The sequence below is a fragment of the Coturnix japonica genome, chromosome 6 (assembly GCF_001577835.2).
Source record: "Coturnix japonica isolate 7356 chromosome 6, Coturnix japonica 2.1, whole genome shotgun sequence".
Lineage (NCBI taxonomy): Eukaryota > Metazoa > Chordata > Aves > Galliformes > Phasianidae > Coturnix > Coturnix japonica.
The window spans coordinates 9,399-36,873 of NC_029521.1; the positions used below are offsets into that span (position 1 = coordinate 9,399).

Sequence of the window (27,475 nt, forward strand, 5' to 3'; positions counted from 1 at the left end):
GATGGGGCCCTGGGCAACCTGATCTAGTAATTGTGGAAGTTTGGTGGCCCTGCCAGGCAGGGGGGTTGGAACTTTGTTATCCTTGAGGTCCCTTCAAACCCAGGTCATTCTGTGATTCTGTGATAGTGATAGGGAGCACAATGATGACTCTTTGGGTCAGCACTAGGGATCTGTGTTATCTGAGATAGACAAGCACTATAATCCTTGGAACACACTGTAATTTAACTAAGTGCTTAATTATTTCACTGGTGGGGTGGTAGTATTTATCTGTCATTAGCCTGAAGCTAGCAAGTACTATGAAGGAAAACCCAATGCAATGAAGAGGTGTCTGAGTTAGCTCTACATTACACAGTTCAAAAGAGAACGTAGGCAGTACAAGAATATGCTTGTGTTACCTGAACAGCTTTTCATTTATCATGTGCTTTTAAATGATGAAATGAAACAAGTTCAGAGCAACTGGTACAACGGAGAAGTAGTCAGGGAATCTCTTTCATGGATTTTGTGGGCTTGTTATATGAGGTGGATGGAAGTTCAGAAGAGTGACTGCAGTCTCAGCTGAGCTTTTGAATCACAGCTCTTAAGTGCCAGGGAAAACAATGGATAAAGTTTATTCACTATTGTCTTTCTTACCAAAGACAGAGTATTTATAAAAAGAAGTCAATGATGCTTACAAAAATACTTTATTTTGCTGTTCTTGAAACTTAAAACTTGACCCAAAGCATAATCCAGTAAAATGCATTGAGATAATTTGTTCATAAGCATACAGTGTGTCAGCATCAGCAATCTCTTATTATGACTGTAGCATTACATATTTTGAAGCCTCATTCTAAGTCTTCTGGCAGCATTCAAGTCTGGTGCTCTCCATTTTGACTGGATTAATAAGAGAAATTCAGATGATTCTCCCAACTGTGAAATTGTTAGAATTTTTCTAACAGAATGTTTGTAAAAATTATTTTTACCCTGGTTAATAATGAATGGGACATCTGACTGTATTTCTGCATTGTTTAGGGGGAAAACATGTTGCCCTTTGGAAGCAAAGGAAATGGTAAATGAGAGCTATATTTATGTATTTATCTTGCCTTAAAGTTGATCTCCTGTTACTAGTCTTGAGCCTTTTGGGTTGCTATAGAAACTGCCGTAGCCTCCAACCGCACTTCTGCCAAGACTTAATTGTGTTTGGAGTTTCATAGACTCTCTGTTAACTGCAGCAACGAGAGACAAATCACATTGCAGGAGGAGCTGAATTAATGGTTCAGTATGATGCATTCATTTTTTTTCATATGAAGGCTGATCCAAAAGTAATGCCTCCTATTTTGTGATCTTGATCAGCAACATCAGAGGCAGCTGCTGGTTGTATGGCAATAGAGGCTGAACATTCCCACCAATATTCCATTACATTTTATTACAGTGCAATAGATTGCAGCATCCTGCTATCTCATTGTATTCTGTTGTAATTTCTATGGAAATAAATAGGAGGCATTACTTATGGAACTACTTAAGCTTTCTGTTTCCATATTCTTTTTCAAGTTCTCCTTTACAAGCCAGTAAAGATCTAATATGTAATTATACTGCATAGATGGATTTTCCTTGCTGCCACTATATTTGATGTTTTCTAGCTTTCAGTGCCACTGGAATAGTTGCAAGAGTCTCTTTCACCTCTGCTTTTGTGAAACAGACATGGGAGTGCATAGCTGCTGTTTCAGTAGAACTTGTAAGTTTGTGATCACTCAGTGCTCTTCACGGTTTTTGCTTGGTTTGTGTGAATCAAAGAATGGCAGGTTTCTTTGGCAGGCCTGGCATTAGATCAGAAATGTTAATTTATCAAAGCCGAAACTGAATGTAGCTGCATGCAAAGTTCAATAAGACTTTACTCTGAAATAATTTTTTTATCCTTGGTGGAATTTCTCATTAAAACTAGACTGAGAACACCTCTCATTCAGGTAGCACAGCCAAGTCTCAGACCTGTTTCCCCACTTGACTCCCAGCATAATGCTGCTGCCAGTGAAAATACATTATTCTTCTGATCCTGTTCTACATTCAGTGGTGGTGGACTAGATTATAATTAGTTAACATCGCTCTCCACAGTGTTCAAAGAACATAAGTTCTGCACTTAATAAAAAGCAATTCCCTATTGTTCTCTTGCACAAAAAGAGGGAAGGAAAACATCACAAGAGGAGGAAGAGTGAAAGTATTGTATGCATTTCCACCTCTAATGTTAAGCTCTCTTTCTAAGCTCTGCTTTGCTTGTACGTAGTGGATAAGACATGGCAAATACCACAGACACCTTTTGCGCAGTATTTCTTTCACGAGATATTTGCATGATAGTAGTAATACTGGCTCAAAGATTGATTAACTTCATATTATTTTCATTAGAAGCATTAGGGGAAGCACACAGGCTGATGAATGGACAGGATCAGACTGATGGAAAATGATTGGAAATGGGGCAAAAAATAAATTTTAACAGCCTACTGCTTTAAACTTGCGTATCGAATACTGCTTTTAGATACTGAGCATTTGAAGATAGCTTAAATATACCTGTTTCAGCTTCTAAGCTTTTTGGATTTTGGTATGAAACGAGTATTGTCAGCTCCTGTCATACTTGAGAAGCCAGATAGTTGCCATGTCACCAAGTTGCCTGCATGAGCTATTTTCCAGGCAGCAGCTATGCTTTGTTTACAGAAAGCAGTGCTTCCAGAGGCTCCATAGGTGTTCATAATAAAGACCCCATCTGTCAGCTGAACAACCAAGTGTGTGTGTGTTTGGAGGGCTTAACATTATCATATACAGTTATAAGCAGTGTTATTAAAAAGAAAAGTCTCACAACAAGACTGGGGTGTGCCAATAACAGGTTGTTTTGTACTGTACTGCAGAATATATTTCCAAAGCTTTCCACCCCCTCCCCGGTCCATCATTTCTTATGATTTTTGAGGCTGTAAACTGTTTAGGCTGCTTCAAATAATTGATATATGCAGCTGCATGTTTTACTTTGGGGCCACATTAAATCATGCAGTTCTGGTTAGGGAATGCAGCACTTTGTTACATAGAAGTGCTTACACTGTACATCTCCTGCCTTACCTTCGTGTTTCACTCTCATACTGAAGTGTGGAATCAGACTCTATAACCAGAATTAGGTTACAAAGCAGGTACATGTTTATTCAGCGCTGGGCACATGGGGGATCACCCCTCCTATCATGCAATGGACAGAAGCATTAGAAAGTTATATAGCAAGCGCATACATATTCATCAAATTTCCAAGAAATAACTATAGTGATGTCAACATGTCCCACTGGTCCTTTTCTTCTGACACTCCCCAAAGCCTAGGATACTTAACCTTCATACAAAGTCCCTATTTACCTGATTCCTACTTTCAATACACCACCCAGAGGCGGATCAAAAGTAGGGATGCTTCTCTTTTACAGCCTTCGTGTTGTTCCTCTTGTTTGTCACACTTGCAGCTCCAGAGAGATTTCTGTTGGAAGTCTTGTGCTTCTGGGTGCGAAGAAGATAAACGGCGCAAGCTGCTGGCAGAAACCAGGAACTGCATGTGAACCAGGCTGCTGAGCAGACAGTTTAAAAGACAGGATTAAAAGTTATAGTTTACTTTAAGCTTTGATTTCTCTTTCTTCCGCTTTTCTTAGCATAATAAAAGAAAGAGCAGCTGTATAGAAGACTGTAAATAATCAAGAGAAGGGTCAAACGATTCATAGATGTCTCAGCAAAAATCCCCACTGAAAAAAGGAATGAAACGCTGCTAAAATGCGTGCCAAATGTACTCTGTGCAAGCCTAAAATCCCAACACTCTTGAAACAGAGATGCAGTGAATACTTCTAACGTGATTTCCATTTCATTAGTACCCCTGTTGTGACCCCAAAATTAATCACCACTAAGATTGCTATTTTCTGTCTTATCCCTGCATACCTCAGTGGCCACTTAAGAAAACAAAATGTGTCATCTATGTTGGTCAATTTGTGTGTCCTTGCATGGCATACAACAGAAGTGAGCATGGACTCTATTAATAACTGTTCCTACGTAAAAGAATCCATTTTCTTTAGTTCTCTAGCTAATGATGCACTGTGGGAACAAGACCATCAGAAGCTTGGGAATTACTCTACAAGGAAGAATCCCAGTGTTTCTTGGCAAAAGCTGCTATATGCTCTAGGCTTACTTGGTAAGAGCCAACAGTAACAAGGTCTTATTTTGGATTAAAGTTTAAACAAACACACACTGAATGTTTCTGCCTGTCTTTGAAAGATAATGCACAGAAATCTCAACATTTATTTCAGAAGAGTCCTTTTCTTTTTCTTCCCCCCTCCAGTTACAGCAAGACTGTTGTTTAAGTGATATTGTTCAGTATTAAGATAACATTAGGATAGACAAAAGTATGAGAAAGATGAATTATGCTGTTTATTCTTAGGTTCTTCTTTGTCTTAGGCTGTAACATATATTAAGAAACAATTAATTCCATCATCTTATATTCTAGAAACTGCTGTGGATCTGTCAGGATCTAATGTGAGAGAGGGCAGGACTCTTCGCCTTAGGTCTTTCTGCTTCATACATTGTTCCTCTCCTCCCTTCATTAAATCTTATCTTCATATCTTCCTGTTATTCTGTACTCAAATCATAGTTCAATTTTTTAATAAAACTCTAAAGAAGAAAGTGATCCTACATATCTTTGAATCCCAAGTGAAGCAGGATCCTGCTTCTCTTTGCCTGTGTTTTCTAATTGCCACCTCACAATGTCATTACATTACTGGCAAAAACATCAACACGAAATCAAGGAATGGCTAATTGATGTGCTTAGAGACACTGTTAATCTTTGCATAAATCAAGATTTGCTATGTCTTTTATGTCCAATACACATCACAGCAGTTAATGTGCAACAAAATCACCTGCTGAGACCTGTGAACGAACACAATAACAAATGAGATCTTTAGCTTCATAAATGCAGAACAAAACTGAAGGAAAATAGAACCAGTGCGGAGCAACAAAAACAAAAGCGAGCAATTTATTCTCAACTTCAAAGATAAATTTAGAACTCTACATAAACTGGTTTTCCTAGATGCAAACACAATAAAATGCAACCGGTATTCTGTTTAATGCCTTTTATCACACCTGGCCACCTGAAAGACTTGCCTGAGGTCCTGGAAAACCCAGTAGGAATCTGAAAAAGAAAAGCATTAAGAAAATCTCAATAGTAAAACCACTGAAGAGCCAGAAATTTTAAGATAATTAAGAAAGAATTGGAAGGGAGAAATAGGCTCTATTCCCATTTCTTAAAATGCAGGCTGAGCAAGGAAGTAGAACATGATTATTCTAGGAACATCTGTGTTAAAATCTTTAATTATAATCATTCAGATAAAAGTTAATTAAAAGCACATCTTTAATGTAGCAGTATGCTTTTCCCTGCATAGCACCATCTGGGACTGCCTTTCTTCTGCCCTCTCTGTTATTTAACTTAAATAGTAACAAGTAGCTGCACAGGTACTTCCTATTTTTTTCTTATTTGCTGAGCAGAACAATATTGTCTGTTCCAAGAGGGTGTTGTGCTGAAGGGTGTAGTCTTTTATACAGGACAAGAAACAGCACTGAAAGAAGTTATAAGAGTAACTTGAATATAGAGTTCAAAAATAAACCAGCCCCTACACTATTGCAATTGCCAGTGTTTCTGGTTCACAAAAATCACACTAGTCATGAAATGCATCCACGTTCTGCCCCCAAAAAGTCAGTTACATTCAGCTAACCAGCACAGTAAGACAAACCAGTTCTGAAGCTTATAGGTGAGGTATTAGCAAGAACTTTTGAAGACGTCCAAAGGGAAATGTTTGAACTCCACTATCTCCAAAATATTTGTCTAGCTTGCTTGCAGCGTGTCAAAATAATTGTGCCCTGTGAGAAGATGTGGCAGTTGAAATTTGAGGCAGGTTAGTAGCTGGCTGCTAGGCCACCCCAAACAGTAACTGAACAGGACAAACATTTCCTCCTTGTGTGGCTTTTTAAGAGCTGTGATGAAGTGGCATTATGGTGCTTCAAAGTGCAGGGCTTAAATTCTGTGCAGAGAAGGAACCAGAAGAGTAGGATGTTAACATGCATCTGAACAGTGCTTTTGATACATGTCTACCAGAACAGAAAAATAACAGCAAGATTATTATAGCCATATTTAGCCAGGAGTACAGTGTGTTTTCATCCATATAGGATGCAGAGGAGTGCTGAATCTGCAGTTACCTCAGTGTCAGATAATTGCTAATGTAGTGGGTGATACCAGGTTTTTATCAATGGATTAGGGGATGTGGAATTAAAAATAACTGCCTCATAAAATGAATGAACATTTAAATATTTTAGGATGTGTTGTTACACACCTCCCACCTATTTAAAAAATGAGGACATGCCATTAAATTACAAACTTAGATATATATCCAGGCTGTAGCAAATTGAGGTTAAATCCTAATTCCAGAAAAGCCAGACTTATCACTTTGGACTTAGAATAAGAGAGAAAATAGATCCACATTTAAAATCTCAGTCCTTACTATTTCTTAATATTCCATACAGAAGTTGCACTAATAAACTCGGAGATTAGAGTTAGAGTTAACTGATTATGGCAGTGAATACCTAAGTATCTGTCATTTCAATATGCATTTCTATTAATCTGTTTCTTTACTTGTTTTATTTTTGTTACATTTTTCAAGTCATGTAAAAGGCTTCCAGGTAGCAGCACGTGATGAGCTGTGTGCCACAGGGGTCTGTTTTAGGACTAGAAGTCTTTAATGTCTTTAGTAATGACACAGATGATGGCATCAAGCACACCCACAGCACTTCTGTAGATGACACCAAGCTGAATGGTGCTGTTAACACTGCAGAAGGAAGGGCCACCACCCAGAGGGACCATGATAAACTGGAAAGGTGGGTCACTTTGAACCAAGTGAGGTTCAGCAAAGCACAAGGCTTTACACTTGGTTTGGGGCAATCCCAGATACACATACATACCAGACAGAGTAGCCTTGCTGCGGACGGCTTAGTGGATCCTGGTTGATGCAAATCTTAACATGAGCCAGCAGTGTTCTCTTGCTGCTCAGAAGGCCAGCAGTATCCTGAGCTGAATCAGAAGAGTGGTGGCAGCAAGGAGATGGAGGCAATCATCCCTCTCTATTCTGCCCTTGTGTGGTACCATCTGGAGTATTATGTCCAGATCTGAGGCCTCCAACACAGCAAAGATGTCAAGCTTTTGGAGAGGGTCTAGAGGAAGACCACAAAGAGGATTAGAGGGCTGGAGCACCTCTCTTATGAAGACAGGCTAAGAGAGCTGGGCTTGTTCAGTCTGGAAAAGAGAAGGCTGTGGGCAGTCCTCATTATAGTCTTCCAGTATTTGAGGGAATTGTATTTTTTACATGGGTAGGTAATGATAGGACAAGGGGGAACTGATTTAAACTAAAAGAGGAGATTTGATTTAAATGCTAGGGAGGTATACCCACTGAGAGTGGTGAGGTGTTGGAAACAAGGTGCCCAAAGAGGTTGTGGATGCCCCATCCCTGGAGGTGTTTAAGACCAGGCTAGGTGGAACCCCAGACAACCTGCTCTAGTATTTGATTTATTGGTTGATAACCCTGCCTGCAGCAGGGGGGGTAAAAGCAGATAGTACTTTGAGGTCTCTAACTTAAGCCATTCTGTGATTCTAGAAGGCTTGGGGCTCCAGGCTGACTTTCTCACATACTATTTACCAAAGCGTGGCTGAGCTCATATCCTTCCCTTTGACCTGAGAATTATTAGTATTAATAAAGTAAATAAATGGAGATTGTGTAGTTGAGCGCTATGCCTAAAATCCCTCTTGACAGGCACTGGCTGCTCTGTGCATGCGTTTAAGATTTCGATCTTACTTTATTAAGGAAGCAGTCCAGTGCTTGCCAGCATACTTACAAGCACTTAACTGTAAGAACTTAAAAATGCTAAGTACATGCATGAGTGTTTTCCTGTCTTGAAGCCTAAATCACAGATTTTCCATTGTTATTATAATTACTGTAAAGTTGCTTATGACCTCGCATAACACTTCACTTGATCACTTTCTGAGCATGGCAAGTTCTTCTTAGGTTTCGCTAATTAACTGGATAATAAGTTCTTCATTACTACACAATAACTATGTGACAGAAGTATATGCAATAACATTTCAGTCTATATTGCAAAACTACAAACATTTGTGATGTCCTAATTTTCTAGATTAGGCTATCGCACAGCAAAAGCAAAAAACATGAAGGATAAAAGGACAGAAATGGTTTATAGCAAAGTAAAGTGGAAAAGAACATTTTTACAATTACATCACTGACTAATGGGTCCAGATAATGCACCATCTCACTGAAAACTCTATCTCTAATAAAATAAATGAACATAATCCCAATGAGACTTTTTTTTAAAGCTAAACCCTAGTCATGTCTTAAATGGAAAAAAGGCCAGATAGTTTGAGGATAGTCTTCTAAAATATCCCAAGCGTTTGGCTATATTACTGTTCCCCATACTCCCCAGATGTTTCTCATTTTCAGCTAAGACATCTTACTGTTTAAACTGATATCATGGAATCATAGAATGACAAAGTTGGAAGGGACCTACAAGATCATCTAGTCCTACCACCCTCCCATTACCTTCCCCTCATTGCAGCTTTTACCCCTTGTAAGGTTATCATAGCTTTTGAATGGTGGGATACCTGAATTGAAAAGATTCCATGTATGTGACATGTTTACTCCTCCTCTCTCTCAAGAGATGCTATAATCAAGTAAGTTGAGTAGTCTGGAGTTTTCCTTTATTTCTGTTCAACTGAGCCAATGTACTGCTTTATTACATGCAGAAAAATGCCACTAAATTTCATGGTTATTAAATATTTTAAACATGACAGTTTTTCACCTGTTTCTATTAGGACTGCCTTAATTTCCTACACCCTCACATGGGCTGTGAGCTAAAAAAAAACATGATAGGGAGCAATCTTGAGTATGACAAGAATTACAAACACTTAAATGAACCAGAAGTGTTTGTGAAATAATTATCCTGAAACCTGGCAAGAACACCACAACCAAACATTAGAGCAGACTGCCCTTTAACTGAAACCCAGTCTTGTACACTGTTTCTTCTCTCCATGCGGAAGACAACACAAGACTAAGAAAGACCTGAGTTATTAAGGTAGGATAAAAGCATCTGCTATTTAATGGCTCTGGGGAAACTTTTGTTGCCTTGTCACCAATGTGTATACTACACATTTACAATATAATGACAGGTTTTTGTTGGAGAAACAGCATAAAAAGCAAAAATTCTCAAAATCTTAATGCATAACTCAAATGAGCAATTGACTGATAGTATAGCAGAAGTCACCTGCTGACCCCAAATGGATCTATGTAGGTCACTCTGAAAGTAATGTTTACTATTTATTTCCATGGAAACAACAACAGATACATACAGTCCAATAATACTTCTTGATATACCAAATTCGCAGCTACATAATACTCTTTTTCAGCATAGTCACCACCATTGGCTATGTATCTTTGCCACCTACCAACAACAGCCTGCACGCCACCCTTGTAAAAATCCACATGATTGTTCAGAACATGGCTTGTTCTTTCACACTGCTGTCACTACTGCTGAAATGAACCACCACGCAGCCTCTCTGCGTTCAGACCCACTATCTGGTCTCCATAAGCTTTCAGCAAGCAGTCTGTTGCATGGCAACAGAATTTAATGGGAATTTAATGGGAAGGTTCAGCCTCTACTACCATTCCAAAAACATTCACCTCTGTATCATGGGTCAACATAATAAAATAAGCAACATTACTTTTGGAGCAAGCCTTGTATTCTTTATTATCTATTTACTTACTCATTTAATCTTCCTCTAGTTTTTGGTTTTGCTTGTACTTATCTTCATCACAGGTCATGTATTGGATTTATGAATCTCCAAGGGTGAACCTCCTCAGTATCAGGGAGTACGAGGGCTGCTCCAGAAGTGAAGTCAGCATTTTCATGGCTTCCTTTTCAAGCAGATTAGAGTGGACTCTGCCTTAATGCAGATGGTTAAATTCTGTGGAGAGAAGGAAACTGGTACATAAACAAAGCTGAAATCCTTTGCTGTGTTTGTCACAAAGATTAGGCCTTCATGAGGGTTATGTTTATATAAACAAGCAGCATTCTGTAATGCCCAAGACAGCCATCATTTCTTTAGCATGTGACTTGGGGGCTGACTGACCAGAAGACTGTAGATTAGCCAAGATAATGTTTTTATGAATAAAGCTTAAAAATTTAGTACTGCTACCCCACTCATGTTCGCAATTTGTCATAGAAATACTTGGAGTAAGACAACATTGACTGGGAAAATCATGGCACATATTTCTGTCTCTTAGATTTCATGGGATCTGTGCTGAGAGTTCACTGAAACACCATAATGGAAGCTAAGTATATTGTGCTCTGCAGTGAAAAAGCAGAGGTGAAGTAGTCATAGCTGAGATCTTAAGTATTTCCCAGATGTTTAGAAACACCACTCTCCTACTTAATCCCACTTGATATTCTACTTGCTTTGCCAGAAATGCAGCATGTTAATAAACAACATTCGTTAGGAAAGAGCTTTCTGACAGAACTAAGAAAGATAATTCAAGGCTTCTTTAACAAAGCTATTGAAGCAGAGACAAGCAGGCACTTCCCAAAAGCTGATGAAATACTCATAGAGCAGTACAAGACTATAATGCACTGTTTTGGAGACAAAAGTCACGAGAAAAGATTTAAAAAAGGTACTAGCTCTATTTACCAGCAGGTACTAAGTACCTCTTGGTGTTCAGCTTTTAATGCCATAGAAACTTCCAGGCACCACTGCAGTTATCATCTGTTCCCTGAGAGGGCATCTTCTAAAAAATAGCGATTGATTAGGTCTGGTGGAGGACTTGCATGTAGTTCTAACCCTAACTTGAAACTGAGATACAGTGGAGAGTTCTGGGTGCTTTTTCTGATCACTCTGAGTTTGACTCCTTCCTGACTTACATAGTAACAGTTTGAATGCTTATCTGGTTTACGAAACAGAGGAATTTCAGTACCCACAGTGAGTATATATAGACACATTCCACTACTTATATAATTAATATAACATACATTATTTGTTCCACTGAATATAAAAGCCACCTACACATGTATTTTATATACAGAGGAACACATAGATAAGGAGACTGGAAATGCTGAGCTTCTACTGCTAAAGTTGGAGCTTTAAGTTCATATCTCCTTTAGTAGGGAGTAGAATTCAAATAAAATTTTCTATCTTAAGTTAGCATTATAAATTTCGTTTTAAGAAATAATCTTTCTGCTTTTTGCAGATTTATTTAACACGTTGGAAAGACAATACAGGAGCGCAACAGCAAATAGACTAGCATAAACAGAATGGTGATCCAAAATAAGTGCTCACCCACCTGCGAAGATCAAGGTTTACAGGAAAAACCCCATAGAAGAAAGAAATCCAACCAGAAAACCTTCCTCAGAGGGAGTCAGCCTTTAAATGGGGTCTAGGAAAGGTGCAGCCAGCCTCCACCCCTTCCAGCTCCACAGCTGAATTCCCTTCACCTGTGCTCACAGGACTGACTGGGTCCTTTCCCCAGGTGCTCAATCAGCAGCTCAGGCTGTGACTCAGCAGTTACTGTTTAACCTCATTCATAAATATTTCTTTTTCAATCAATTATCCAGTTTTTTTTCTTGCTAAATGAAACTTCTGCAGAAAATCTAAGCTTTGTTGATGTCTCTTTGAGGCAGAGCTGGATTCACGTCTCAAAAAACCTAGTATTCAACAGTATTCATTTTTCTGCAACTGCAAAATAAACTTAGCATACATAAAGCATTACTTTATTTGTTTAATACATGCGAGCAAGTATCTTATTTATTTAAAATGTATTAACGAGTACGCCAATTGCTTACATGAACTTCCTCATTTTGTTTTGTTTCTGTTCAAACAAGACTGAGCAAGTGATGTTGGTAAACATGCACCCGGCAGACCCTTAGTCCCTTAAGAGGTACCAATTACAAAGCTGTAACCCTGTTTGGTAGTGCCACTCTGTTGTAGTGAAAATGCTTAGCAGTTTGTTTGTAGTAAAATAGGACTATCCATAACATGTAAGTCAAGGGGTTGCTTGCATTAGTGCAACAGATTCTTGTTTAGAGGGCTCTGAACTGAGAGCAAGACTAAATTACCTTCATGTCACCAATGCAAATTTATGGTAGTGGCTGTTCAGTACACCCATATAGTAGCAGTAGTTTCTTTTACAATATAAGCTTATCAGATAAGAAAAAATCTCATGTTCTGGAATGAAAACATTTTCTTATTATTTAACTTTTATGAGATTCCTCTCATTGTGGAAAAGTGGTGGCAGACTACTAGCATTCATAGGATTCTAGAAATGCTCCAGGGTGTTTGTCTTTTGAGAATAGTTGACGTGGCAGATTAATCCTGTGGGACTTCATTTACTGTTGCTTATTTTCATGTAAAAGTATTTGTTGTAAAAGAAATTGTTAAATACAATTAGACTTACCAACTGTGCTGCATGAATTCAAGAATAGCTGCAGGGTAGCACACTGTAAGCAAGGTACTGTCCTTAGTACATGATGCTAAATACAGTTGAATCTGTTAGGCATAAGTACTATGATGAGACAGTTATAGCTATGAGAGACCAGTCTTTTGTTCTGCCTAACTCCATTGTACATCTCCCAGGGCCGACGTAATCCCAATTTTCCTTTTGAAAAATGATGTGCTAGGCAGCCAAAGAACATGAAGTATAAAATTCTAGCAATGTAAAACTGGTGTGCTTTGTTCCACCTATGAAGAACAATTAGTCAGAAACTATATCTAAATAGCAAGTCCAGGAAAAAAGTTTGGAATGGATGGAAAGAAAGACATTACTTCCAGAACAACCTACGCTGTGGGCTCCAGATACCAGCACCCCTTATAGTATGCTGCAGATTTTGTGTGTACATTTTCCTCATGCATAACATAGATAAAATGGAAAAATTGGGATTGATGTTTTCCTGGTAGCGTGGTCAAGGTTAAAAATATATTAATCAGCAAAATTTGGCTTTGCTTTGGTCTCCCATATAACCTTTCTGCATCTTCAAGATGAAAGGTCTTGAGAAATCCACTGTATCGTATGTCCATACACTGCATACTCATGCATAGAGGATTAGTTCAGTATTAGAGTAATTTTATACCCTCACTGATGTTTTTAACTTTGGTTTTGGAAGCATGTCTAGTTTCTCTTAAGAATCATTTCTAGCTGATGTGAATGAAATAAAAATAAACCTAGCCAAGGGGCTATGCATCCACACATCCTTTTGCACTAGACAAAGCAAGTCAGCTTATTATTACTTCCCTATCACGTACTTGTGTACACTTACACCATGGTAATATGGTATGCTACCACTGCTGCAATTTTCCCCACACCCAATTAGAATGACCTGTTTTCATTGTTGCTGCTACTCTGTTGCTTACCTCTTTAAAAAACAAACGAAGTGATTTTGTTTCCACTAATCATTTCTGTTTCACCAGCTGGGCTGGACAAAGGCAGACAAGTCCCATCATTTAAGCATTCTGTAGGTACTTAGGGAAAGCTCCAGACTCTGCAGTTGCAAGCATGTCTTCACTAAAAGATATGTAGAAGGATCACCATGAATGATTGTAGCTCAATGTGATCCAATTTCCAGAGCCAGCTCAGTTCTGAACTATCTGTCCTTGTGTGTGCACCCTTGGGTTCTGCATAGCGATACAGAGTATGCAGCAGGAAGTATTTCAAGTGCTTTTGATGAGGACTCAGGCATAAATTACCGTGTTTAATGTTTTTAACTTTCACTGGAAGCGGAAGGGAGAAGGAAAATTGGAGTATTTTCCAAGTGAGAGTGATTAGTTTTCACCCGGTCTCTAGTAAAACATAATCCGCTAACAACTGATGTGCAAAATCCCTGGGAAGTGCAGTTGGCAGTCGCTGTGAATTGTAGTTCACTGGGTGCCCTTCCAGCTTTGGGGTTTGACACTAGAGCTCTACAGAAATTTCAGATTACCATATTTTAATCTGCAAGTATAATTCTTCAGATTTCTCTCATTTTCCCTTAAGAGAACTCATTAAAATTTGCTGACATTTCACCCTTTCTTCAGGGAGCATAGCAAACTGTAGAAATCAGATTCTTTTTTCTTGCAGAAGTTATGCAAGGTTTTACCTTGCTGTCGAGCAGCTTATTTTTCATGCAGCTGTAAAGCAGGTGTATGCATCTCAGTATATAACTAATACCACAGTAAACTGAATGGGCAAAGCATTAATAACTCTGAATGCTGAAAGTACTTTGAGGATTGTGAGTCATCTCAGCTGTGGGGGTGGAGCAGAGGAACTAGAATTACATAAACTGTCTCCCTATTGATTTCTTATGAAAATGTAGTTGATTTAAATTAAGAACTTTGGGTTGTGTGTGTAAAAAGATAAACCAGACCAATTTGCACAACGGGTGGCATTGAGCTATAAAATTCAGAATTCGTCCTAAATCTGAGATTGGGCTTGCCTTACTTCCCACTTTTACAATCTGTCTGTCACATTAAATAGCAATGTCTCAAAGCTGTCATCCTTCTTTGCTTCTGTGGAATAACAAGACTGCATTTCTGAATCCAGCTAGTCGATGAATCTTGACTGGGAACCGAATGTGATGGTATCTGTATTCAGAAATGTTTTATGATGGCGTATGACTTACTAAGCCGAAGCTGCATTTGCTATTAGCTCTTGATAATTCTTCTTGTGAGATGAAATTTATCTCCAGAAAAACTATGAGCCAGTTATTTCATTGAGAGGAAAGGCGCTGGAGAACAGAGTCAAGAAACATGTTCCCAAGTCAGAGCCCTTGTTGAGAAGAACAGATTTCAAACATATGTTACATATACTTTTAATTACAGGCTTAGTTTGTCTGTAATTTCAAATACTTCTTCTTTCCTCCAGTTCTTCTTCTCTGTTCAGCTATCACTGCATCAAACCAAATCTGCTGCATTTTCAGATTTCTCCCCTGACTGGGCTTTCTAATTACTGTAAAATTCGTCATTGCTTTATAAAGCACGTTGTTGTTACAGTAATATAGGCAAAATACATAAATGGCCAACTCTTTTTGCATGTACAATAGATGCACACTATCCGTGGGCCATCTTGTGGGTTCAGGGGGATAGCGGTGTTCTGGTATTAATGGGCAGTGCAAAAGCATAGAGAATGCCTAAGTCACTGCCAGTGTAAGCAGCTGTGCTAACACAACATGGTACTGGGTTCTGCTTTTAGAGCAGTTCCTTAGCTTGAGAGGTAGTTAATGAGTAAATCTTTCTTCATGCAGGATGGGTATAAAAGACAGTGTTTCAGGGATGATTTTATTTGCTGCTGAAACAAGGTTAAAGAATGGAACTGTGCAATTGATTGAATTTAGTTGAGCTTCTTCTATACAATCTTCAACTTATTCTATTTTTCATGACTCAATCTGCATTGGAAAGGTGGCATGCAAAGTTGTTGTCATACAATGACAGTATCAGTATGGAATTCTTTAGGACTTTGTTTTTATTTCTGTGGCAAAATATGTTTTCTATTTTGTGATGTTTATTTTGAGGAGTACTGACAGTCTGCATTGCCCATTGACTTTGTTACTGTCCTGCAGGTTTACCTTTTACAAGAGTTGAGCATGGAAAAGAGCAGATTAGCTTTTCTCAGAAATGGCACTTAGGATTTGCGTTTTTCTTCTAGTGTGACATTAATGCTGTTTGTGGCTCAGCGTGGCTGTCAAGAGAGGTTGAAAATCATAGGATATGAGTCATCATAAAAACAGTGGTAATGTTATTTTCCACGAATACTGGTCTGTGATGCAGCTCTGGTTCTGATCTTGCTTTATTATTCAGACCAGAAATTCAGCAGACAGGGAAAGAATGTCCCTGATATTCCTTGAAGCTTTCTTTGATATCATAAGCCATTTAGCTGTTCAGTTCTATCTGAGTATTTTGGACTCATGTAGTAATAAGAATAGTGGTGCAAAAAAGAAAACTGAAAAAACCTGTCTTAGCACAGGAGAGCAGAAATGCTGGTTAGTTATTGTAACATACTGCGAAACATTTCTAGAGAGGACAAATGTGGCCAGAAAAAATTGTTCCTGTTCATTTCACATTGCCAAAGAGGGAATCATTAGGCCCACTAATTAATTTTCAAGTTTAATGAAGCTTTCTGAACCTCGGATTGGAAGATACTTACAAACCACGAGCACTATGCAAAGCTTCTGATTTTCCCTCTATTCCATAAATAATAATTGATCTGTACTAATATTTCAACATTCTGGCTTCCCCAGTGTGTGTGGTTGCAGTACTGCCTGTCTAGCTTTGGTTTTTCTCTAAGCTGAAAGCTCAATTATGATTAACTTCATTGGATGAGTTAAATTAAGTTATTGGCCCTTTATGAAGTACTGAAATAATTTTGATTGCTAACAAAAATATGATTTGTTATTGATTTTCATTATGTTATCCTCTGAACATTTGTGATGAAGTATTTTTGAAGATAATAAAGAGAATGAAGTCTGTGTTCTGAAATGACTGATGGGGATGCTGTGGAGACTCTATTAATGAGGCATCCCTTTTCTTTTACAACTCGGATGACTTGAAGACAAGCTTTTCAGTCTGCAGAGAAGGTTGAAAGATCTTTTGTTACTAATTAAATGTTCCATTATCCTCTTGATATGTGCCATGTGCTTGTACCTGAAAAAATTAGTTTGAAATCCCACTGCAAGGAATCACAGAATCCTCAGAGTTGGAAGGGTCCTTTAAAGATCATCTACTCCAGCTCCCCTGCAGTGACCAGGGACGTGCACAACTCCATCAGGTTGCTCAGGGCCCTGTCCAGCCTGGCCTTGAAAGTCTCCAAGGACAAGACATCCTATGCATCTCTGGGCAACCTGTTCCAGCGCCTCACACTTTCTCTGTGGAAAGGATGTGTGGAAAAAGACTTTTACCTTACAGCCAACCTAAATCTACCCTCTTTAAGTTTGAAGTTAAAGGACCTGTTTCAACATATGTGGTGTGCAGTGTGTGAACTGTGCTATAAAACTTCTGTGCAAATGCCACAACTGAGAGTGACAGAAAAGAGCTTGGGCTTTTGTACACCACCAGTGCCTTAAATGCCCTCAGCACCATTGTGCGTATTACCCACATTGGCTTCCTGCCCCATGCCAGGTCCTTGGGTGAAGCAGAGATTCCAGTTCTGGTTTCTTTAGGATGTCTGTAACTCACCTGGGCTTCCAGTACTCCTTGTTTCCTTGAGACTGGGCTTCTCTGGGTTTCCAGGTGTCCTCTAATCTGCGTTCATTGCTCAGGATTGTGTGATGTCTGAAGGAAGCAGCTGAAAAGGGTCTCTAAGATTTCTTAATGCAGTATTTTTTTTTCTTTCTTTTAGGCATCAATAATAATAGTAAACTTCCTCAATGCTCAATCCCTGTTCTCTGATGTACAAACTAAGATTGTTCCTCTTGCGTGGTTTCTCAATAAATAAATCCTTATCCAGACCAGACATCTTGATGCTTGCAGTCAGTATCCTTCAGCACAACCAGCAGGTCTAGCAGGAAGCTGTCCTCAGTGAACCATGCCTTCTTCCCATCTCCTTCTGCCCTCTTTCACTTGAGCTCTGCTTCTGTTTATCTGCTTTGCATTTTAACAAGATATTTTTTTCTTTCTCTATTATCTTTCACTCTTCCTCCTCAAGACAGAAACTTAGTTTCATTTCCTCATACTTCTTAGTTCTTCAGGAGCTTGACTTATTCATGAGACTGTTCAGCACCCTGTACTTCTGCACAGACCTTTTTACTTTCAGATAATTGTGGCTCATAGCTGAGTTTTGCAAGAGTTCTTAATCCAAAGAGGTTTCTTGAAAGAAAGCTTTTCACAGGGCCCATATCTCTCTGCAGAGTGTTCCTTTGCTGATAACGTAGGATGTTTTGGTGACACTTGACTGAGCATGGAATGAAAAACTTCCTAGCCAGCTCTTTGATAGAAGATAAGCATTTTGCAAGTGTTACAGCTGACAGCTGATGTCCTGGGGTGGCCGTGAATTTTTTCTTGAGTACAGCCAAGTTCATAATTCATTAGTAACTGCTTTGGTTGGATACTGTTTAATATATGAGTTATGACACGTTAGTCTAGTTAGTTTTTTACCAGAGAAGTTATGTCAGCACAGTCCTGGAGTGATGGAGTAATGCACTCACAGATCCCTTTTCCTGTATGATGCTACTGACAACAGGTAAAAAAGGTTTTATTTCAATTTGAAAGGGCAATTTTGTCCACTGCTTGGATTCTGTCACAGAGGAAAATGTTTCTGCTATCATTCTTTTCTTCGGCCACATTGCTACTGAGAGTAAAAAGCCTGATCCTGACTTGTAGGAGGCTTTTAAAAGAAACCTCTGCTAGTGGGGAAAAGAAGCAGAATAAAATGTTTACCCTAGTTTTTGATGCATTGTTTGCTACTGCTTGAGGGAAGGAATGGAAACACAGGACGTTCCATTTTTCTAATTTCATGGGCTGCAGGCTTTCTAAGTGACATGAGTTGTTTGCCTGTAGCCCAAAGACAGACAAATCTCAAGCAATCTGTCTGTGCCTGAGAAAGACACTGCAGAGCGGATGGTACATTCAGGCTCCTGCTGGGGTTATCACTGCAGCAGTTGGCTTCAGAGCCAGCAGAGCTTAGGAAGACAGCCTTGGTGCTTCAGAAACATTACCTTACATCGCAACAAGACTGCAGCTAGGGTTTGGTTTACACCCCAGCAGTGCTTTAGAGCCTGAGGGTTCTACTTGTCTCAGTACCCACAAGCAGTGGCACTGCATTGTGTATCTGTATCGAACTGCACCAGACACCACAACACTGCTTTCATCCTTTTATTTGTTGTTGCTCTGGTCAAGTACCAACTTAGTAGAAGGCTGCTAACTTTGTGTTACAGCTGGTATCTTGTGCAGTGTAACTCAGGCAGCTGTTACATCGGTCTCACTCAGAGATGTGTTTGAATGTGCAGGCAATGCATTTCAGTCAATCCACAATTTAGCAGCCTAAGTTGTTATTATTTTTTCAGTGAATGCTTATTATTTTCTCTGGTACTGATTTTTCCACCCTCTTTTTAAAAAATGAAAGTGGTTTTCCTATGCCATCTGCCCTTCCCAACAACATTCATTCAGGAATTCCTGTTATGGTTTCACTGTAGTATGTTGAAATGCATATGTCAGCAGCAGCATTTCTCTTTCTAGATTTGAGGTTCATTAGTTTTCCAGACAAATAGCTCATTCCTGAGTTAATGGAAAATCCATGTCAAGCTACTTCATGTTGGCTGGCTTTGGGTGTCACCTCCAGTGTTTCTATTGGATGGCAAGAAGAGCTGGTATTTTCTGTTTATTGGTTTCTTTGACTCTCTCTGCAAAGCACTAAATCTAATAGCCTGCAGGTGGGAGACTTCACATTTTAAAGACAGCTGATTGCATGGCAGCAAGCTTCCAATCACACTGCTGAAATGTTGTTTTAAAATCAATTTTGATATATAATTTGCTTGCTATGTGTGATGATTTTGAAATACATAACATTGAGAAGGCTGATATCAAACTTTAATGTTTTAAAAATGCTTTTAATGTGAGAACAAATGAATAAATGTGTTAGAATTGTCAAGGTAAAAAGTACCTGTGTAGCAAAAAACAAGTGTGGTGTGGTCTCACTGGACTTCTAGTTTCAGCAGCAAAACAGTGGCTGCCTTTCAGAGAAAGCTCTGAGAAGTCTCTGCTGCTTATGTTTCTGGCTGGCTTGCCCTGGAGACTAAACAAGACTGTTAACAGAAAAGACTTCATTCTGACTGAAATTCAGGCTGTCGTTTTTGCTGTTTTATGACTATGCATCACAATGAAACAGAAAATCCAAGGAAAAGGTTTAGCTGAGCCCCTGCAGTTGTCAGATTTCATCCTTTACCACTGGCAGATTAGAAATATAATGCAGAAACGCAGATACAGTATCTCATTAAACCTGCATGCTGCAGCTGTTCTCTCACACAAAATGTATTTCCAGTGAAATTATTGCATTTTTTCCTCTGCTTCCCCCTTCGGAAAATCAAATCAACAGCTCCTTCACCATCTGCTCTAAAGGGAAGCAAAGTGACAGAGGTTTTCAGGGAATTAGCTGGAGCTGCCTTACTCTCTCCAGGTCTGATTTAGATTCTGTATATTTTGTTCTCATTTTCTTAATTCTGTGGAGCAGAAAATTGAGTGTCTTTCTTCTTTTTATTTCCTTTTTTCCCCCCTCTCATTTGCTTAAATAACAGTATCCCTTCATAGTCCACACCACCTTCTGGAAATGCTTTGCATCATGGTTTGTTGTTTTCCTTCTTTTTGTTTTAGAAGATTTATTCAGAAGATGAGGGACTGTGTTGAATGATGGTGGCAGAGCACTGAATAAGCTGTACAGAATTAAAATGCTAAACTGGAGAATGTTGTTTTCTGAGAATATTTTAAGCTCTCAGCTTGGTCCTGTCTGAGCACCAAGAAAGGCCATACAAGAGTTGATAACGCCTGTAAAAGCGTAACATGGCTGTGCTGAAAAACAGATGGTGAGAGTACAGTGTGGGAAGACTCCTGGATAATATCCATAAAAAGCCCGCAGTCTCAGGTATCACAAAACCCCAGGGAAAACACAGTGTCATTTTACAGTGTTGCTGACACATGTCTTCGGGCTGCCAGGTAAGGGGTAAATTTACTCCTGGCTGCTGCCAAGGCTGTGGTGCAGTCAGAGTAGGGTGTATGTGCCAGCCATGCAGCAAGTGTACAGACAGCCTGTGTCTGATTTCCATGATGGGAGGAGACATTCTTGTCCTGCAATTTATTCTGTGACAGCTTGTTTAGTCTCCCTTCAATGGAGCTGAAAGGTGTGAGGCAGGTTAATGGAAATATTATGAAGTGGCCACTGAAAAAATATGGGCATCTTAGAAATGTTACATCAACATTGCATTTCATTCTCTATCTGTGAAACAACTTCATCTGTCCATCTCATATATTTTATGTGTTTTCTCTGTTTCATGCAAAACAAAACAAAACAAAAATAGCAGCACAGCATTTGTTATATTACTTGGTTGTGAAGTACATCATTACATCAGTTATATGGTTGTGGAGTACATCAATGGTTTGATTTGCTTTGGGATTTTCCCTCTAAAGAATTCTGTGTCTACTTGTCTCCTGCAGGGTGGTAACTGAAATTTATTTATAGTGTTTGTAAGAAAACAGGTTTGGTGGCCCTGCTAGGCAGGGGGGTTGGAACTACATGATCCTTGAGGTCCCTTCCAACCTGGGTCATTCTGTGATTCTGTGAGATACGTTAACTTAGATTAGCTGAACTAACCTTACTTTAATTTAGATCGCCATGTAGATTATAAAAATCAAACTAGGAACTGGTTAAACACTGAAACAATGGAACCCATGCTTGGCTCTGCACGCACTCTGCACACTGGAGCATGAGGAGCCTGTAGTTGAATTAACTAATTGAAAATGAACTTGGCTGTATCTATAATGCCATATTACAGTTGTAGCAGTGACCACAGAAGATGTAGTTGCATGTTTTCAGGAAAAATGTGCTGGAAATAACCAGCAGAAATAACCAGAAATAATACTCAATAATACAAACATTTAGTTCTTTTACTGTCTTGCACAGATAGACTTTTCGTGTCAAAGTACAAGTATCTTCATATCAGTTGAGAGGAAAGCCAAACATCATGTACTATCAACATGGCTTACTCTAGTTCTTAAACTGAAATTTGGAAGCAGCAACTAACCACAATTGAAATGATGAGACAGTTTCGTTTGGAGATAGTTAATTACTTTAAGGTGATTTATTGTATCAGCAAAAATCTCTCCCAGTTCAATTTTAAAATGGCAAAATGGTCATTTGCTCCTTTATTGCTTGCCCATCTGAGATATTCCTACTGGAAGTCAGTATTTCTAGCTGTGCAGCTCTTGTAACAGCACACATATAAATCAAATTTTTTTAGGTGACTGCCATTCCTTATTTACTCTTTTTAGGATAAAAAAAATCACATTTGAAATCACATTTGGTGTCTTATGCTTTGTCCATCATCTAGAATGCTGTTAGACTACCCCTCACACCCAGCTGCCCAGTTAGCACACGAATCTGAGCCGGTTGCTCTTTCTCACTCTCTGATTCAAAGAAGGAATTTCACATCGAATTTTAATTCCTTTTAAAGAGATGGGTTTTCTGTTTCACAATAACCAGATGATTCAAAATTCAACTGAAGCTTTCATTTTGGCTGTTGGAGGGCTTTGGATTTCTCATGCAGTTTCCCTTTCATGCTTTGACAAGGAGTATAAAGATAGGTTTTTCTATCTTTGTCTCAGGCTTCCTGGATTTGGTGTTCTTTGATGTAAAATGTCAGAAAGCAAAGACATGTATTCATACATATGTTACTTGGATAATATATCAGTTCTAGTTTTGGTAAAGCTTTTTTTCTAGAACAACATCACAGCATGTGTGGATAACACCAAGAAACACAAGTGCTGAAACCAAGTAGTACATAATTTGCCTTGGGATACAGTTTTCATTGTCGTGATCCTTTGATACTGCTTTTTATGAACATTTCAATGTCTTACCTGAGTGTGTTTGTCACATAAATAGAGCAGTTTGTGCAGGTAGCTAATGGAAAAAACAAAAAGCCTGGTAGTGATGGGATGGGCAAATCTTTACCATGGAGTCAGTTAAACCTGCCTGAGGAAGATCTATCTGCAGGTAGTGCTTTTGCACAAGGAGCACATGGAAAACAAATAGTTTCTATAATTGGTATAAATATACTGCATGTACCAGCACGTCTGTGTTTACATAAAAATGAAATGTATTGCAGCCCAGAATACAAATGCTTCAGGGTCAAGGTTAGAAAATGTCAATTCCCAGAAATAACATAGAAGATGACATTTCTGGAGCAGTTTAGCAAAGCTGGGTCTGCATAGCGGAGGGAATGATTTTAAAGAGTGTTTGCTGCTCTGCATCTTAATAGAATTTCAATGAGTCTCTGATTGTATGACAGTCACCACTCTGCCTTCCACTTTAATAATGAAAACTTGATTTCTTCAAGATGCTGGTAGTGAAGAATTATATTGGGCTTTTTTGGTATATTTTTACTTTTAAGTACAGTGCTTATTTTTCTTCTTTATGAATGGAAGTACATTTATGGTCTCTGTAATAAATAGTTCTATTAACAACTTCTCAGTTCAGGAGAACTTAAAAGACTATGAGTGTAAGTGAAATACAAGTTAATAGTGATTGTACTAGGTCAGCCATGGAGATTAATGACTCCAGAATGAATGCAAAGGTCTCAAGATGCCAGTACTTGGTGGCTACTTGTTGAGAAAGAAAAAATAGGAGGGGGGAAAAAAGAGGCAAAGCCAATGAAAGGCTATATTGCTGCAGTTCAGATGCTTTGGGTTGTCTGTTTGTAAGGAAAAGCTTTGTGTTATGACTTGGAAACTTGTTTAGCAACCATCAGTGTAATTTTGAACATAGTCTTAGACATTTGTGGTACTCTGGGAGTTGCAACATTAGTTTTGTCTTGTTATTAAGGTTGGTTTAAACCTTGCTATCTGAGCAGTGGGACAAAAGAATAGCATTTGTAACTCTGCGTCAGTCCCTGTTCAGAAAATCTGGGATATTTTTACCACTCATCAAGAGGGCTGATGTATCATAGAGATGACCCTGCTTTTCCCCAATATGGTTTTTCTCCACATATCAGTAGCCCAGTGTTTCTACAGATGTTATTAAATAAATTTAGATAGAAAAACATTGCCTTGTTCCTAAAAAGATTTCCAAGCTTGGATGTACCAAAACGGCATTGGTGATCTCTCGACATCTTTGTTTCTTAGGCCCTTATATTTTGTTCTTCCTTAATCATTCTGCTTTTGGATATTTTATTTAATTTCATGAAAGTCCTGCTTCACACTAGCACCTCTTTGAATGCCATTTTGTTTTCAAAACTATATTTTTCATTGTACATATTTCTTCAGATGAAAGTTATCTTCACTGTTAAGACTGTTTGTAACATTTCAGCCAGGGACTCACTTTAAAGCCAAGAGAATAAAAAGCAATTATAATCCCATTTTCTTATGTCTAAATTGCTTCATTTACTTCTTGTTAATATAGCAGACTACTTTTCTGTTGTATCACCTGTAATTTGCTTTGTAGCATCTTTTGAAAGAGAGAAAACTAAACTCTGATTAAGCTTTTTTCTGTGCTTTTCCTGTTGTGTTTCAAGCTGTACTTTAGTTATAGATTGGACAAAATTTCAGCTTAAGATGTAATTATTTTAGTTAAAGTCTTTTCCATTATTTTCTAAAACATTCATAAGTTTACCATATCAGTTTCTGTCTGCCTGTTCCATAGATGCTGCCTTTATATCTGGATTTCTAGCATAGAACTGTGTGTTCCTGAAACAGGTTTGCTGTGGATGCCAAAGTAATTGAAAAGCTGTTTCTGACCTGGAGATATTGGGTAGAGAGTAGATGATAAAAAATGAATGCAGGGCTTTCATACTGCTATCACCTCCTCTTAACTCCTACTAAGGAAGGCAGCAGCTAAGGAATCTTTAAAATTGAAGGCATTATTTCAGTTTGTAATAGCTTTATAGAAAGGTGAAAGGCATTTTAGAAGAACAAATTCTTGTATGAGAGCACCAAAGCCAAGCAGAACAGCAAACATGGTTCATACATTGAATGGATAAAACTCTCTTTTCCCACAGATTTTTGCACAGATGGTCTTGGGGCAGTGCCAGCAATGTACAGGTGCAGCAAGCCTTCCCTAAGTCCTCATTCCCTTCAAGCAGCTCTCAGACTCACAAATCCACAGTGCAATGAGGAAATGCATTGCTTTTTGCTTCTCATAGATAATTTATAATGGCCTGCCAGCCAGCTAGAGAGCATGTTACTTGAAATCCCATAAAACACTCTCTCTTACCTGGTAAGATACAGCCAACTGAAGGAAAAAAAGCAGGTTATAACAAGTCTCGTAATTATTGCTGACTACCATTGTTTTGCCCTAGAGAAGAAGGTGAAGTAGCTCTGTGATGTTGCTATAGTAGCTGCAGTTTTGGAGCATCATCCTGGGTTTTAAAAGGGCCATGAAGGCTACTCCAAAGACAGACAGTGATTAATGCTACATTTATAGACTCAGAGATCCAGAGGAAACCTCAGGAGGTTGTGAAATCCATACATCTGCCTGAAGGCAAGGTAAACTCCACTTAAAACATTCCATACCAGCATTTGTCTAACCTCATTTTAAAGTGCCAGAGATGAAGGATGAATAACATCCCTGGACAATTTGCTCCAACACTTAATCAATTTATCTTCCTCTTCTTTAGCTTTGGTTACTTTTTGCTTTTTGTCACCTGCTTTAGTTCTATAGCTTTTGCAGTGTGTTTATTTGTGACTTGAGTTGAAGGTAAAATAAGGTGATTCAGCTCTTTGAGGTTAGTTTAAAATATGAAAGTGAAGACCAAAAGAAAACTTTATTTTGCCTTGTGTTAACCAAATGCACTCTCTCTGACTTGGAAATGGTTTCGAACTGCATCTCACTAAAGAAATTTGAGCAAATTCTGCTTCTGATGCACATAGTATCAAATAATTTAGGAACTCTTAGGCTGTTCACTGTACATAAGGATACTACTGGGAGTAATATATCATTAATATGTATTTTGGCATAGAATATATAGTGTATCCTAGCAGATAAATCCTACCAGATAATAACGTATGAGTGATGAAAATGATCTGCCCAAACATTACTTGTTCTGTCAAAATAACAGATCCAAAATCTAATGCAAAATTTCTGTTTCAATAAAATTAATGGAGCCCATCACTAGGACTTATGGAAGTAGTTTGTGATGCTCAGATGGTGTTCTGGCTATAAATTAGCAGAATCTATTTTCTAGATAATGCCTAGACACGCAAAACAAGTCTGTGCTGCAGCTTCTGCTAGTCTGGATTATGCTGGGCATATTGGAGAGAAAGGGCATGGCAGTGATTCTGCTCTACTTACATGGGATACAACTTTTGTATGCAAAGATCCACGCGCCTGTTGGTACCTGAACGCAGTATCAGTTGGCCCCCCAGCCGTGGTGACAGATTGTGTCGCTCATGTCCCACTGAGGTTGTGTGCTGAGCACAGCTTGCTGAACATAAGGTGGCCTCAGAGCACATTGCTTCCATTTTACCTTTTAAAATAAATATTTCTTTATAAATATTTATATCTGTTAAAAGCCAAGTCATTTTTATATACTTATCTGTACTTATTGCACACAAAAGTGTTACACTAAAGTTTAGAATTGGTGCTGGGAAAATGAGTCAAGGTATTCCATAAGCAAAAAGACACAGGATTTATCCATCTGATGTGAAATATTAAGTGGAAATGCCTGCAGTACGCTAAGCAGAAAGAACATCTTTATTTAATTCACTGGAAACAATCAATTAAACACTTCTAATTTGCATCAGTCAAAACCTGATTTCTGTCTTGTGTTGGTTCTAACTTTATGACCTGCTTCAATCCTGAACATATGCTAGATTTGTCCTTAAAACAGTTTTGTGTGCTCTATGCTGTTTGATGCAACTGAGCACCAGATGTATGATTTTAGCATTCTAACAAATACCATTACTTCTAAAATGATATCAGTCCTGAGAGCTGCTGCAGGTGGTTAGAAAATTAAACTCATTGCTACCAAAACATCTGAGGTCTGGTCCTGGTTTTAAATCTCTGATGCCTTTAAAGGTGGATATTAGAAGATGTAAAACTGGATGCATCTATGTATGTGCTTTTTATGGCTGGAGGAGTGGGGTGGGTGGGTATTCTTGCCATTGAAAACAATGTACTTGCACTGGTAATCTAGATATTACTTGTCTGTGAATGCTTTTAGTGAAAATTCATATCTCCTAAACTCCTAACTAATTATGTTTCCCATTTTTCTTGTAATATTTTTATAAGGTTTCATTTTGGTAATGGGATTCACACAGGAAACTTGAATATCACCTAATTTAAGAGATGCATTCAGAGTCCTAGTCCTCCCTTGTGTTGAATTATATACAAACAGAAGAATGTAAACACGAGAGAATCATTCTCTGTAGCTCAGAATTTTGGAGGCTATTTGAAGATGAACAGCTGAAGTTTCATATTCACTCTCCAGGAGGTCAGGTTGAGTTGTGATGCCTGGTCATTAATACATGAATGCAGGAATGGTAGGAAGAGACTGAGATGCTGAAAAAGGAAGAGGAGGGGAGGGTAAGCATCTCTTTTCTTGCTATTTTTTCTTCTCTTTTTTTGGTAACTTTTAATAAGGCTACTTTATTTTTCCTTAAAAAAAATAACCTGCAAGTAGGTACTCTGAGCTGGCATTCTTTGCTTCTTGTCCATTTGTCACTACTGACTAACTGATAGAGTTC

The 27,475-nt window shown here is 38.5% G+C and overlaps 1 long non-coding RNA gene across 6 annotated transcripts; it reads right to left on the reverse strand.

Annotated features, from left to right (window-relative positions):
- Positions 1-664: 664 nt before the first annotated feature.
- Positions 665-27,267, reverse strand: LOC107315540. Of its 6 annotated transcripts, none has more exons than XR_001555952.2 (4): positions 11,415-16,770; positions 9,845-10,045; positions 3,076-5,161; positions 665-1,793 (listed from the first exon to the last, which is right to left on the reverse strand). It is a non-coding gene; the product is annotated as an uncharacterized LOC107315540 (long non-coding RNA). The 6 variants fall into 6 exon arrangements; XR_004307703.1 differs by adding an exon at positions 10,783-10,862 and having other exon boundaries at positions 665-5,161; positions 11,415-16,769; XR_004307702.1 differs by adding an exon at positions 6,982-7,230 and having other exon boundaries at positions 665-5,161; positions 11,415-11,639.
- Positions 27,268-27,475: the final 208 nt, after the last annotated feature.